The 13559-nt window shown below is 47.8% G+C and overlaps 1 long non-coding RNA gene across 1 annotated transcript; it reads left to right on the forward strand.

Moving 5' to 3' along the window:
* LOC123838774 (uncharacterized) lies at window positions 1–13214 on the forward strand. Its single transcript, XR_006789504.2, has 4 exons — window positions 1–166; window positions 6175–6331; window positions 6701–6737; window positions 7127–13214. It is a non-coding gene; the product is annotated as an uncharacterized LOC123838774 (long non-coding RNA).
* The last annotated feature ends 345 nt before the right edge of the window (window positions 13215–13559 follow it).

Here is a 13559-nt window from a genome sequence, read left to right on the forward strand (position 1 = left end):
TACCGTCCCTATAGACCAGCGTCCCGGGACAGAGAGCGGAGAGGAGATGGGTGGAGACCGGATCTGGAAGGGCCTGTGGAAACTATCCCTGGAAAAAACAGGAAATATGGTTTCAGCTAGAATGTTCTTAGAGAACCAGTCCATGCACTTGAAGCTTTTTTCAAAGGTAAGTTGTCAAAGAAAGCCAGTGAGCATGATAATAAGGGATGTCAGCCACATTTCTGTATGTCTCTTTATGTAGAATTCTTCAGATTACAGCAGGTCTGGTTCTCTAAATTATCAAAAGACCTGGGGCGGGGGGGGGGGGGGGGGTGGAATACTGAGGCAGAGGATTGAAACCAGAGCTCATCATCAGGGCTGACTTTGATGTTAGTGCCTTTCTCCCGCTTGTCTTCATAACTCCTCATGAGCCATATTTCTTCCGGAGAAATGTGCTCATCCGGTTTTCTCATCCCTGCCAACCAGCTGATGGTAACTTGCTTCTTGGTTTCTCCAGCTGGAATGGGGCTTAAGGAGCCATAAGAATGGGGTGGGGGTGGTTTGGTGCTGGGAGACCATGCCTCAGATCCCACCTGGCTTTGCCTGGGTTTTGTTCCTGCCCCTGGAAAAGGTTATTATGCCACCAGTAGCTTGTTCTTAACAACTAACGACTACTTTACGTTTCAGATTTAGGCTAGCATGTTATCATGGAAATCATTTGGGCACTTTATTATGGCAGAAAAGGCAGGACTTTTAATATCTAAATGAATTAATGAGAATTGAAAAATACACCTTTGAATAAAGCAAATAAGAAAATTCCAGTTAAAAACGGGATTGTGCCTTCCATCAGTTTCAGTCTATGACCCAAACATTTCCAAGGACAGAGGACTCAGAATTATCTTAATGGTTCTGATAAGGAACAAAACCATCCATTACTATCTCTTCCTGCATGAGCAGGGCTTTCATCCTCATTAAATTGTAAAAATGATGAAGTAGTGGCCTCCATGAGAAATGTAAAATGTTTTCAATTAAAAGATACATTTAGGGAGAGGACTTTATTTATAGGTGATCATTACCATATTAGTCAAATTAATGTATCCATGTCAGATAGGCACCCAATAAATCGTATTTCCATATTATAAGAATTATTTAAGCGTCCTCACCATACATATTTGCACATACGAAAATGGTTAGAACTGGGATTTTTCTGACCATATGAGATGAAAGATCACTGCTGCAAAAAAGAAATAGTTATAATCACAATCACTACCGTGTGTTGAGTTCTTACCATGCTTGACCCACATGCATGAATTCACTTACCTTTAGGAAAGCCCTATGGGGTGTGTTCTATTTTAATGACAGACCACGTTTTGGCCACTGTGCTTTTCATCCTAAGGTTTAAAAGGGTTTTCTTTTCATTTATTTAAAATAAAATCCAAGATTTGATTTTAAGAAGTCCCATAGTTCAAGTGTAAATTGATAAAGACCTGGATTACAAGATTGACCATGAGAACATAGAAAAGGGAAACACTCACCAATGAAGCTGTAGACTCTCTTGAAATTGATATGTATAATTAACATGCTCCATATAAAATACAAGTTTTTGTTTGATTGATTGACTTTGAGAACTAGATTAATTCTAGAGGTTACTGGACAAATAAGCATGCAAGAGTACCAGGAAAACTCTAACCAAGAGGAGCATTGAGGAAGGACTCCCTTACAAAGTGATGTCAACAACTGGGGAAGGGTCAGAGATTTTACCCTACCTGTAAGCTAACAAGTTAGCCTCCCACAGTTTCATGGGATGGTAGAAGACACAAGACTCCTGGCTAAAGCAGAGTGTCAGCATTATCAACCTTTTCCTGGGTGGGTTCCTATGCCCTAGCTGCCACAGGTGACACAGAGAGCCAGGTGGGTTGCATGACAGGGAAGAAACCCTGAACTTAGGCAGCCCAGATCTTTTATAATGATGGAAGTATGCCTGCCCTTTGCTTCCAGGAGAAATGATCTCTGTCATCCACAGCTGTTTGCTATTCGTATATCCTCGAAAGATAGCCCAGAACAAAGGCATCTTCAGCTCAAAAGATGTGCAAAACTGCAAGAAACCCAGAGACAATTGTCTCCCAACAGATAGCACAACATATTACACAAGCTTTATAATTAAAACAGGGACTATGGGCCATGAAAAGACAAACAGATGGAATAAAATATAAACACCAAAATGGACCCAAATTATGTGGGAATTTAGAATTTGATAAAGGTGTCATAGCGAATCATTGGGAGAAAACATGGACTTTTAACAAATGGTGATAAGAAAATAAGGTCATTACTTGGGAAAAAAATTAAGTTGGCTCCATATGTCACAATGTACTCAGATGAAGCAAGGATTGAAATAATTAAAAAATGAAACTATGTGGAATCGATGGTGGAATATTGCATCAAAATAATAATTTTATACCCTACCTCTGAGAAATAGTGGAAGAACTTAGCTTTATCTGCAATTTTCTGGGTTGTTTTAAAGGGCTAATAAATGTAGAAGGAATTATAGAACATTGCATTTTGAATCATCATTGTAATGATTGATTAAAGCTAAAATTATCAATAGATGGTCAAACCATTGGAAAAAAGTTTGAGGAGTGTGGTCAGATAATAGAATAGAATTATTATGAAATCCCCTGACTTGGACTAATTGTACCATGGGTAAGAGAATGTCTTTGCTCTTACGAGATATTATGAGTGAGAGAGAGGGACAGAGGAAGGAGAGTGAGGGAGAGAAAGAAAGAAGAAAATTAGAGCAAGAAAGCAATGTGTAAAAATGACTAATTTGGTGAACTCAGGTGAAGGGTATATGGAGTTTATTGTACTTTATTGTGGTCTTATAACTTTTCTGATGTCTGAGGGTTTTTTTCAGAATAAAAAGTTTAAATTTAAAAGAGAAAACGTAAGCATTGGAAATGTTTTTTTTTAAGATTTTATTTATTTACTTATTTGAAGAGAGAGATAGAGTGGAGGGAAGGGCAGAGGAAGAGAGAGAATCTCAAGCAGACTCCCAGCTGAGCATGGAGCCTGACATGGGGCTCAATCTCACGACCCTAAGATCATGACCTGAGCCAAAATCAAGAGTTGGATGCTGGGACGCCTGGGTGGCTCAGTCGGTTAAGCGGCTGCCTTCGGCCTGGGTCATGGTCCCAGGGCCCTGGGATCGAGTCCCGCATCAGGCTCCTCGCTCAGCAGGGAGCCTGCTTCTCCCTCTCTCTCCCTCTGCTTGTGAATAAATAAAATCTTAACCAAAAAAAAAAAAAAAAAAGAGTTGGATGCTCAGTCTTCTGAGTCACCCAGGCGCCCTAAGCACTGAAAATGTTTAAACCAAAATTTAACAAGCATGCTTTGGAAAGGCAGATGTGGAAGAATTTTCCAATTCATTTGATTATACGGCACATTTTTCTGGATATCTACTCCACTGTTCTAGACACAGAATCACGATGAAGTAAGATATTGTAGCAGTAAGCTATCCGCTTGCCCTCCCCCATGAACTGGTATGATTCCTCCTAGGGTCCTCACTCCCTGTTAACTCGTAAAATCAGTATCATTTCAAGGCCAGGTATTGTGTGGCTTGGTACAAGAGCTATTTTCTTAAATGTCTGTACCTCTGATATGTTTTTCTTCCTTTACCTATTTATTCCAAAGATTTCTTAAATTCCAATTTATTTTGTCTGAAAGCTCCAATCAAGCACACTTCTCTATTTAATAGTGTGGCGGCTGTGCCCCCTGTTAATGGGGCTTCAGTTCACGTCAGGTCAGGAGCAGAACCAGCCCATGCTGGACAGTTGGTGCTCAGCTCAGGAGAGGGCATGCAGTGGAGTCGAGGGTAGGCTCTGGGAGACGGAACCTGGCCTTGGGCAGTAGGGACGCAGCTACAAGCTTGGACTTTCAAGAGCAGGCTTTGGGGCCCTTCAAGACTGGGGACAAGGCAAGATCCCGGTCTTGGAAAAAGAAGGCCTGGGGACAAAAGAACTCAGGGTCAGAGTGGGGACAAGATGGGAGCTCAAGTGCTAAAATGCTCATACCAAACAGAACGTTGGCCTCAAAAAATAAACACAGACACCCCTTCCTTGAGAAGGAAGTGGGGGTCAGTGTAGGGTGAGCTGCAAGATTCATGTTATCACACACAAGCTCTTGAGCTCACAACTCCTTCAGCTGTTTGGTTACCCTTGATCTTTGCCTTCACTGTCCTTCATTCACACCCACCCGCACCCCGACTTCCCCATAGGCCAGTCACTTAGAACTGTGTAGACTCAGCATAAGGGTATCCTCTGTGACTACAGGTGCGTTGAATGATCATTTTGGCTGGATGGGAATGACTGACTGTTAAAATCAATACCCAGTTGGGGCGCCTGGGTGGCTCAGTCGTTAAGCGTCTGCCTTCAGCTCAGGTCATGATCCCAGGGTCCTGGGATCGAGTCCCACATCGGGTTCCCTGCTCGGCAGGAAGCCTGCTTCTCCCTCTCCCACTCCGCCTGCTTGTGTTCCTGCTCTCGCTATCTCTCTCTCTGTCAAATAAATAAATAAAAATTAAAAAAAAAATCAATACCCAGTTGATGTTGAAGACAAATATCAAAGACTAAACTCAGCAAAGTCTGAACTCATGGGCTACAGGAATAAATCTGAAATATCGCCAGAAAGTATTTAATTATTACTGCAATGGTATCATGAAAAAACTTAGAAGTCAGTTTTTACATTTAACGTTTTGATGTAGAGACAGTAATTTCTCTTGTGATCACTAAACCACTTTAGGGTATTAGTCACTCGCTATCAACTGAACTCAGTGGGGATGTGAGATTTCTTTTGGCTTAGCTTTGCCAGGGCAAGGACGGATGTTGCAAATGTTGTCAATGTGGGGTCTCGGATGGGGGGGCCACCAAATGTGGGGTGACCCTATCGGGTGGAGGCCAGGGGCAAGGGCAATGGAAGAATTCACCCAAGGCAGAACAGAGGAGATATAAGGTTGTTGACTATCACTATGCTGATCAGAGTTAATGATAACTTAGATGCTTGGGATGGGCGTGCCCGAGAAAAGACGAAGTTGGCTCCTTGACCTTGCACGGGCACACCTGACAGCACAGCTGAATCATGGATTGTGGCCCCAGGCCGAGACCACAGCTAAGCGTCCTAGCAGCCTTTTTTTTTTAAAGATTTTATTTATTTATTCATGAGAGACAGAGAGAGAGAGAGAGAGAGAGAGAGGCAGAGGGAGAAGCAGGCTCCCCGTTGAGCAGGGAGCCCGATGCGGGGCTCGATCCCAGGACCCCGGGATCATGACCTGAGCCGAAGGCAGACGCCTAACCGACTGAGCCACCCAGGCGCCCCGCGTCCTAGCAGCCTTATCTGCCAGGTGCTCTTCAAGAAAGCTTTCCTGGTCTTCCTGCTGAAGATTTGGGAAGGTTGAGGCTGCCACTTAGGCCCTTCAGCCAACTTTAGCAAGTGGCTTCAGCCTGAGTGATGAATTAACTAAACCTTTCTTTATCTATCGATCATGCATTGTTTCCTAGAAAGACTCAGAACCAACCAAGCCCTCTTGCCCAACCTCCCCGCCCCCCCCACTACCTCTGAACATCTGGTAACATCTGTAGCCGGCACCATTGGGTCTGCACATAATCAAGTGTTATAGACCACACTGCTTCCCTTTTACTGATTAACTGCCCTAAAATTCCTTTAAAAATCATTGGGCCAGGCAGAAACCTCGGAGTTGGTTTTGGGGCAAGAGTCTGCCTTCCCAGGGCGCCTGGGTGGTTCATCATGATCCCAGAGTCCTGGGATCGAGTCCCACATGGGGTTCCCTGCTCAGCGGGGAGCCTGCTTCTCCCTCTCCTCCCCGTTCGCTCGTGCTTTCTCTTGCTATCTCTTGTCTCTCTCTCAAATAAATAAATAAAATCTTAAAAAAAAAAAAAAAAAGAGTCTGCCTTCTCCCGCAGGTGGCCGGCCTCTGGAACAAAGCTCATACTCCTTTCTAATCAAAACTCGTCTCTTGAGTATTGGCTTTTCCAGGGACAGCAGCCGAACCTGGGTTTTGGGTAGCCAGGTGAGGAACAACAGGATTCAGAGCACATGCCAAGGTGACTGCCAGGGCTCACCCCGGCGGGGGGCAGGGATGGATGGCTCAGACCCCACAGCTTGACGCGTTTGTTCTCTCTGTAGGGACCTGCGGAGGCAGAAGCTGTCCCTCGTCCACACACTGTGGGAGCGATGCCAACACGGAGCTGGCCATCAATCCATTTCTGTTGAAGAGGGGAATGAGCGAACAAAAGAGCAGGAATGAGCAGGAGACTGTAGCAAGGTCAGCATTTAATTTAAGGTAAGACCAGCAGTTATCTGCCCCAAGGACATCAGGTCATGACCCGTCTAGAGGCAGAGGCTTTGACCTTATGATTTAATCGAGATCTTTTTCACAACCTCTGACAGCTTTGCTAGAAACCCACTGTAGGGGCCTGGGCCGCGGAGGGCATGTTTCAGAAACTGCAGGACGCCCACTCCACCAGAGTGCCCTGGAAGGAACAGCAGGACAGGGGCGGTGTTTCCAGAGCCTTCCTCGGAGGGAGGGGGAAGGAAGGCTTGTGATGCTCTGCCTCCCGCGGCAGCCCCAGCGTCAGCCCTTTCTGAAATTGCTGGCTGAATGGCTCTGACTCACCACCTGACTCGTTCTTGCTCTTATTTTCCATTATAGAAACCTTATCTTGTGCGTCAAGATCGGAGATAAAAACGTGAGAATCTAAGAGGGTGGGGCAGGGAGGGGGTTGGGCTGTGTGGGAGGAAGGAAAGGAGGACAGAAGCCCTTATAAATCCCGCCCCCCCCCCACCCCTGGGTGTCTCTAGCCAGGAACAAGGCTCTATTCCCTCCCTGTGGCTGCTGGTGGCCCAGGGAGGAGAGAAACTCATCCCAAGGGGGAGCTGCTCCCACATCCCGGGGCCATCCCACAGGCTTGATGGCTACTGGGTTCTGGCTCAGTCCCCTAAACCAGCTCCCGAGTCCCTGACTCCTGACTCAGGGGTGGCTTTTGTAAGGGCAAATACAAATACAAAATAAGAAGTTTCATTCTCCCAGTGAAAAGGAAGGGGAAAAAAGACTCCCCACCTTTCCTTTTTCTTTCAGGATTCCTTTCTTCATCCTTCTCAAATGGTCATAAATCTTTTTTATGGGCCACAGAAACCACTTGCCAGTCTCACAACTCAGGATTGTGTCCTCAAAGACCTGGGGGCCATCTCTTTGTCTGTAATCATCAAGGAAGGTAACACCCCGTTTCCCCAGGGGGGGATGCACCTAAGTTTCACCTGACTCCACCTTTCGAAACCTGCTTAATGTAAACGACTTATCCACTTAGCTATGAAGAGAGATGCTTTCTGTCTTTGCAACCCTTCTGGCTGCTGGCCTGTGATGCTCATCACATTCCAGTTTAATGTGGTTCCGTAATAAACCTGTTTTCTTTCTCTCCTACCTTCGTGGAGGGGTTTTGGGGGTCAGGAGTCAATTTTGTTTTTATTATATTCCCCATACTTTGTCCAGCATCAGCGACATGATTTTCACATTAAAGACAAGTAGGGAGACACGAAATCCTATTGACCCAACAAAGGTGGTCCAGACCCAGCCTTCTGCAGCTTCTCTCCCAGATTCCTAACCATTGATATTCCCCTTGTGGGCTCTTATCTGAACAGAACACACTCCATGAGCATCAGAATATTGAACCCAAAGCTATGGGGACAGAATTTTGGAAGTGACCTGAGAGAGCTAGTGAGAGCTGGTGATGGTCCATCTCCAACCTGAGAGGCCAGGGAACAACCCAGTGTGGTGACAGTCCTCTGAACTGCATCACTCCAGGGTGACTTCAGATCCCTTGTTCAGTCCTGGGTTTGTGCCCTGCCCTGGGGTGCGGCTGTCCTCTCAGCAATTAAGGAGTCCCTCCCACCACACAGGACATAATTATACGCTTCAAGATACTCCCCTCCCAGAACTGCCGGGGGTCCTTACCCTGAATCACACCCCGGAACTTGCATGAATTGGAGCTGCATAAGCTTTAACCAGCATCTTCTCTAGAGATGCAGAGTCATCTGGGAAGGCTCTGCAGGCATATCACACCTTAATCAGGTCGCCTTTTGCAGTTGGCCACCAAGACCCCGTACTTGGAGATGGAGTTTTAGAAGGAGAAGGGGAGGGCTGAAGAAAGATTGATTAAGGAAGAAGTTATTTTAGGGCTGGGCATGTAAGCAGGTGCATGGGCAGGGAGAGGCATCTCAGGACATTCATGGACAGCTCGGAAGCCAGCCTGCGGGGCAAGTTAGTCCTGTAGGCGGTCAGATCACTGCCTCTAGCAACCAGTCCAGGGAGCGAGACAACAACCACTTGAGCAGTTGGGCAAAAATGGTCAGGACTTGACAAAGAGCTGCAAGCTTCCCTTTTGGACCCTCTTCCAACTTAGCACCAATCCGAGAAAACCAAATGTGCACCCTAATCCATCATCCCGATGGATAGGACACCCCGATTCTAGTTAGCCCGCCTCCAGCCTCCCCAGGCCAGCAGCCTCCAATCAGGGCACCCCCGGAACCTTCCCTTTGAGCTTCCCGTCTCTGCCAAACCCAAGTGCTAGTGTCCAGCTCCCTTGCTCCAGCCAGCGCTGCATGAGTAGTCTCCACTGTTCTGGTTTGGTTGGTCTTCATTTATTTCCATAGAGGTAAGACCAACTTCTCTTGTCTCGGGAGAGAGAAGATGCCGTCCAGCCTGGCGGATGGGGGGCCTGGGGCGGGGGTGCGGAGTGACAGGGCAATGTCCTTCCTTCCTGCCAAGGTGAGTCTGTATGACATGTCCAGGGGGCCAGAGATGATTTTTAGGATGGAGCAAAGTGAGTGGTCGCCACAGGCTGAGGCTTATGAAAGACGTCATGGCATGTGTCACCTGTCAGCTTCCAGAATCCCGACACTGCCTTACCTGACAGGCCTGCCAAGCGTCCCAGCCCGCCCTCCCCCGATGAGGAGAGGGTCTGACAGGAGCCTGGGGTGGCTTTCACATGTTCTGGAAGCACCTACCCCACAGGGATACTCCAGTTACTCCGGCCTCAGACCTGGGGGGGTCATTTTGGTGCTGCATGGGAAGGGACGCACTGGCCCGTCTCCTTTGGAAAGCAAACAGAGGTCCCACCAGAGGTCATCCTGGAAGCAGGAGGAAACCACGATGGACGACCCTCACAGCATCAGTAGGACTCTGCTTGGCAAGCCCTTGGGGGAATCTGATGCCTGGTGAGACGGATGACCAGATACAAACCACAGGCTGCCTCTTCTCTGCCACCCACCCTTCAGACAAAGGCTGAGTCAGCTTCCCAACAGAAACAGTGACTCAGACCCCGCGGGATAGAGCTGCAGACACTTTCTCCAGCTCTTCCTTCGTGAAATGGAAGAACTTTCCATGAAAATATTCAGAGGAGGTGACCCTTGCCCTCATCCTTTATGCTAAAGCCTTTGGGAAGAGACTCCCATTTCCTTAAAAGTGATTCTTGCACATTATGAGAGAGTGTGAACTCAGCCATGTCGGATGTTCCGGGGATTAGAAAGACACACACCAGACCAGGCCCCCAAATGTGTGTACCTATCAGAGATTAGATTGGACTAGACGTCCTGGCTAACGCCAGTATTGTTCTTCTCTTGTTTGTTCTTGGTACTGCCCACAAAAGTCCTGGAGGCCTTACAGAATTAAGGCCCCGCATGAAAGGAAAGACATCCACAAAGCAGATGCCAACAAACATCTATGTGGCTGGAACCACTGCGTACCAGCGATGTTTCGATTTCATCTTGTCATCAAAATGTAGCCAAAAATGGATTGAGGGCCATCCCAGTTGGCTGGTGACAGCAGTGATGTCTGTTTGGTCTGAGAACGTTCTCGAAATGACACCCATGTGAATACTTAACCCGGCGAATGCCCTGGATGCCACTTTGCAGACCTTTCTTGACTTAGGAGAAATGTTTTCAAAAGTCCCTCCGAGGAGACGTGTGGAGCATTATTATCAAACTCGCTGTCTCTCTCATTCTGTTCCAAGCCCCTTTTGGTACAAGTACAATGTTGAAGCTATTATCAGCCCGGGAGACTTTCTCAGCCTGGCTCATTTGTCACTGTCTGTCACACGCTGGAATTCTTTCACTTCCTGTTCCATTCTTGTGCTTACGCATCTTAATGCTCCCTGTCTATCACTGAACCTTATTTTAGCCAATACGGGTTTGCGGTGGAATTAAAACTCCATCAGGAGGAAAGACAACACTGTCTCGAGCTTACCACCGGAGGCTGCTAAGCATTCAGATCCTGGGGTTCTCTTAGAGGCTCTCGGGCAAGGGGTGAGCCTCCTCTGACCTGGACACGAGCGCCCCTGGAGCCCACATCCGTCTAATGATACGAAGATGCTCTGATAAGAACAATTTACCAACTGAAGGGCAGTGGGTCGAGAATAGTTTTTTTTTATTATAATGAGGCAGTGTACAGCTTTTTCTTAAGAACAAATGGTAACTCCCAGGCTAGGTCATATTCTTTCCTCATTTGGTCTGGAAATGTCAGAGAGCCTGAATGATTAATGGAAGATCTCGGGAAAGGCTCGGGGCTCAGCCAGCGCTTCACCATGTACTGCGGGGAGAGAGTTATAACCACTCTTGGCCTCAGCTTTGCCAGCTTGCTTGCTCTTAGTCATTTTGCAGAATACAGTACAATTTCCAAAGTGAATGAAGGGGATGCTTCCGGGGTTGGGACAGACCCAGCAGATACAAAGCAGTGGCCAGTTCTAGATCAACCCAAGAGAGGGCTGAGTGCTAACTGTCTACACTGTGCAAAAGCCATCGACGTCAGACTTTTCTACCAAAATGGTTTCTTGAGATCAATTTCTTGCATCACTAAGCATCATACAAAAAATTCTTTTTAGGCTTCCCCTGGCAACAAGCACGTGTCCATCACACGGATACTTGCACATGGCTCTGCCAGAGTTATTCATGGGACTCTGAGCCCCTCTGCCTCAGCCCCATCAGGAGCAGAGCACACCCACGGACTCCTGTCTCTGCCTTCAGTTTTACTCGCTCCCCTATGAGCACAGGGCAATGCTTTCCCTTTGCTGCCTTTGCACCCAGAGTGTAAAGCATACAGAATACCAAGTCCTTCTGGGGGCACCTGGGTGGCTCAGTCGGTTAAGCGTCTGCCTTTGGCTCAAGTCATGATCTCAGGGTCCTGAGATCGAGCCCCGCATCGGGCTCTCCACTCAGTGGTGAGTCTGCTTCTCCCTCTCCCACTCCCTCTGTGATCTCCCGCTTTCTCTCTTTCTCAAATAAATAAATAAAATCTTAAAAAAGAAAAAGAATATCAAGTCCTTCCATTCAAGGACCCGTTTTGGTGGTGGAATCCCCATTCATCAGTGTCACAACTCCAAATTACGTAGTCCCCGGACCTCGCCTGCCATTATTTTTGAAGACTTTCTCCATGTTTGAGCCCTGCACTTCTCCCTGGACTTTGCTATCGCTGTGACGACTAGCGTGCAAGACTTCCTTAGCTACAGACTGTCCCCGTCCAGCCTTGGGTATCACCCGACCCAATACACTGGAGCTCCTAGACCCCCGGTCCTCGTCTGCCCAACATCACCGCCTCCTGGCTTCTGGCCTCAGCGTGACCAAGGGGAGGAGGAGCTCCCGGGCCAGGCCAGGCATGAGGTTGCCTCAGAGCCATTGTCGGCATCTCCAAGAGGGGGCCTCACAAAGCCAGGCAATCATGACCGCTGTCTCCCAAGCTCAGTGGTTCTCCAAGGGTGGTCCCTGGATCAGCGGCAGCATCTGAGAACGAGTTAAAACGCACAGCTGGGAATTCTCCCCGGAGCCACTGCTCTTCCTCTTCCCCTAAGCGGCCTGAGGTGACCTCTGAAAATGGTTCGCTATTCGCTTGACCCAGAAAACCCTACACAATCATGTAAATCAAGAGGCTCAGATCTTCGTGTTCACTTTAAGAACGCACGTGAAACTGCCCAGGCCATCAAGGGTATGCGTATCCGAAAAGCCACCAAGTACCTGAAAGACATCACTTTACAGAAGCAGGGTGTGCCATTCCATCGCTACAATGGTGGAGCTGGTTGGTGTGCCCAGGCCGAACAGTGGGGGTGGACACAGGGTCGGTGGCCCACGAAGAGTGCTGAATTTTTACTGCACATGCTCAAAAATGCAGAGAGTAATGCTGAACTTAAGGGTTTAGATGCTGATTCTCTGGTCACTGAGCACATCCAGGTGAACAAGCCCCCAAAATGCAGCGTAGAATGTACAGGGCTCGTGGTCGGATTAACCCATACATGAGCTCTCCCTGCCACACTGAGATGATCCTTACTGAAAGAGCAGATTGTTCCCAAACCAGAAGAGGAGGTTGCACAGAAGAAAAAGATAGCCCAGAAGAAACTGAAGAAACAAAAACTTAGGGCCCGGGAGTAAATTCTGCACAGAATAAATGCAAATGCAAATGCAAATAAAATAAATAAATCAATAAAACGCACAGCTGTACTCAATCAAACTCTGGGCGTGAGGCCAGAAATGGGTGCTTTCACAAGCCCTGCAGGTGATTTTGATGCACGCAGGTGAAGTGGGCCGCGGGCGGGGGCGGGAGATTCAAGGAAGGCTCTGCCGACATATTGTGCCCTTTACACGCCCCCTTGTGATCCAGACGGTCGCCTGGAGGGTTCAGAGCCCTCAGCTGGCCCACGGGGCTGCCAGGCCATGACCTTAGCCCTGGATTTCTGGACTGCAGCAGGAAGTCATCCCAGATACCCAACCAACCAAGGACAACGGGCCAAGATTTCCTGAAACGAGACAAAGGGGATGCAGCGCACCCAGCCTGCGTCACCACCACCTCCCAGCACCCCCACCACCCTGGCTGGAAGGCCACCGTGCTGTTCTGCTCCAGGAAACGCATCCTGTGTCACAGTGGCCCCAAAGGCCCACCCAAGGCCGACCGTGGCTGAGCAAGGCTGACCTGGGAAATCCAGGATTGGAGGTAAGTTCCCCAATTTTGAGTTTTATGCATCCAGTAATCACTGAAGAGGGGCATATTGCCTTGCCCCTAAAAAAACAAAACAAAAACAAAACAAAACATAGCATGAGCACTCCAAGACACCTGGGAAGATGAAGGTTAGACTAAATCCCCGTGTCAAGTTAATAATGAGGTATTTTACATTTATTAGCTTTTTACGTACCAGGCATTATGCTGGGAGTTTCTTAACTCGGAACAACTGCGTGTGAAAAATACATGTTACTGGAGGGATGTCGGGCATGGAGGGGATTGTGCTGGTCTCTGAACAGCCGGGTTTGGGTCTCGGTTCTGCCACTAACCGCAAACTCAGCGTGAAAGAGGAGATACGGGGTGCTGGATCCCTGGGCTTTTTCAGATCAGTACATGAGAAAATGCCTAAGAGGTGCTCAAGAAGTAAGTTTGGATTATAAATGGCCACTCCCATTTTACACATAAGGAACGGGAAGTTTAGAGAGGGGCTCAATGCCGGCTGCACGGTATAATCGCCCGCAGGGCTTTTTTTTTT

Source organism: Mirounga angustirostris, unplaced genomic scaffold (assembly GCF_029215605.1).
Source record: "Mirounga angustirostris isolate CCGP_5_RB_7025 unplaced genomic scaffold, mMirAng1.0.hap1 SCAF_3, whole genome shotgun sequence".
Classification (NCBI taxonomy): Eukaryota; Metazoa; Chordata; class Mammalia; order Carnivora; family Phocidae; genus Mirounga; species Mirounga angustirostris.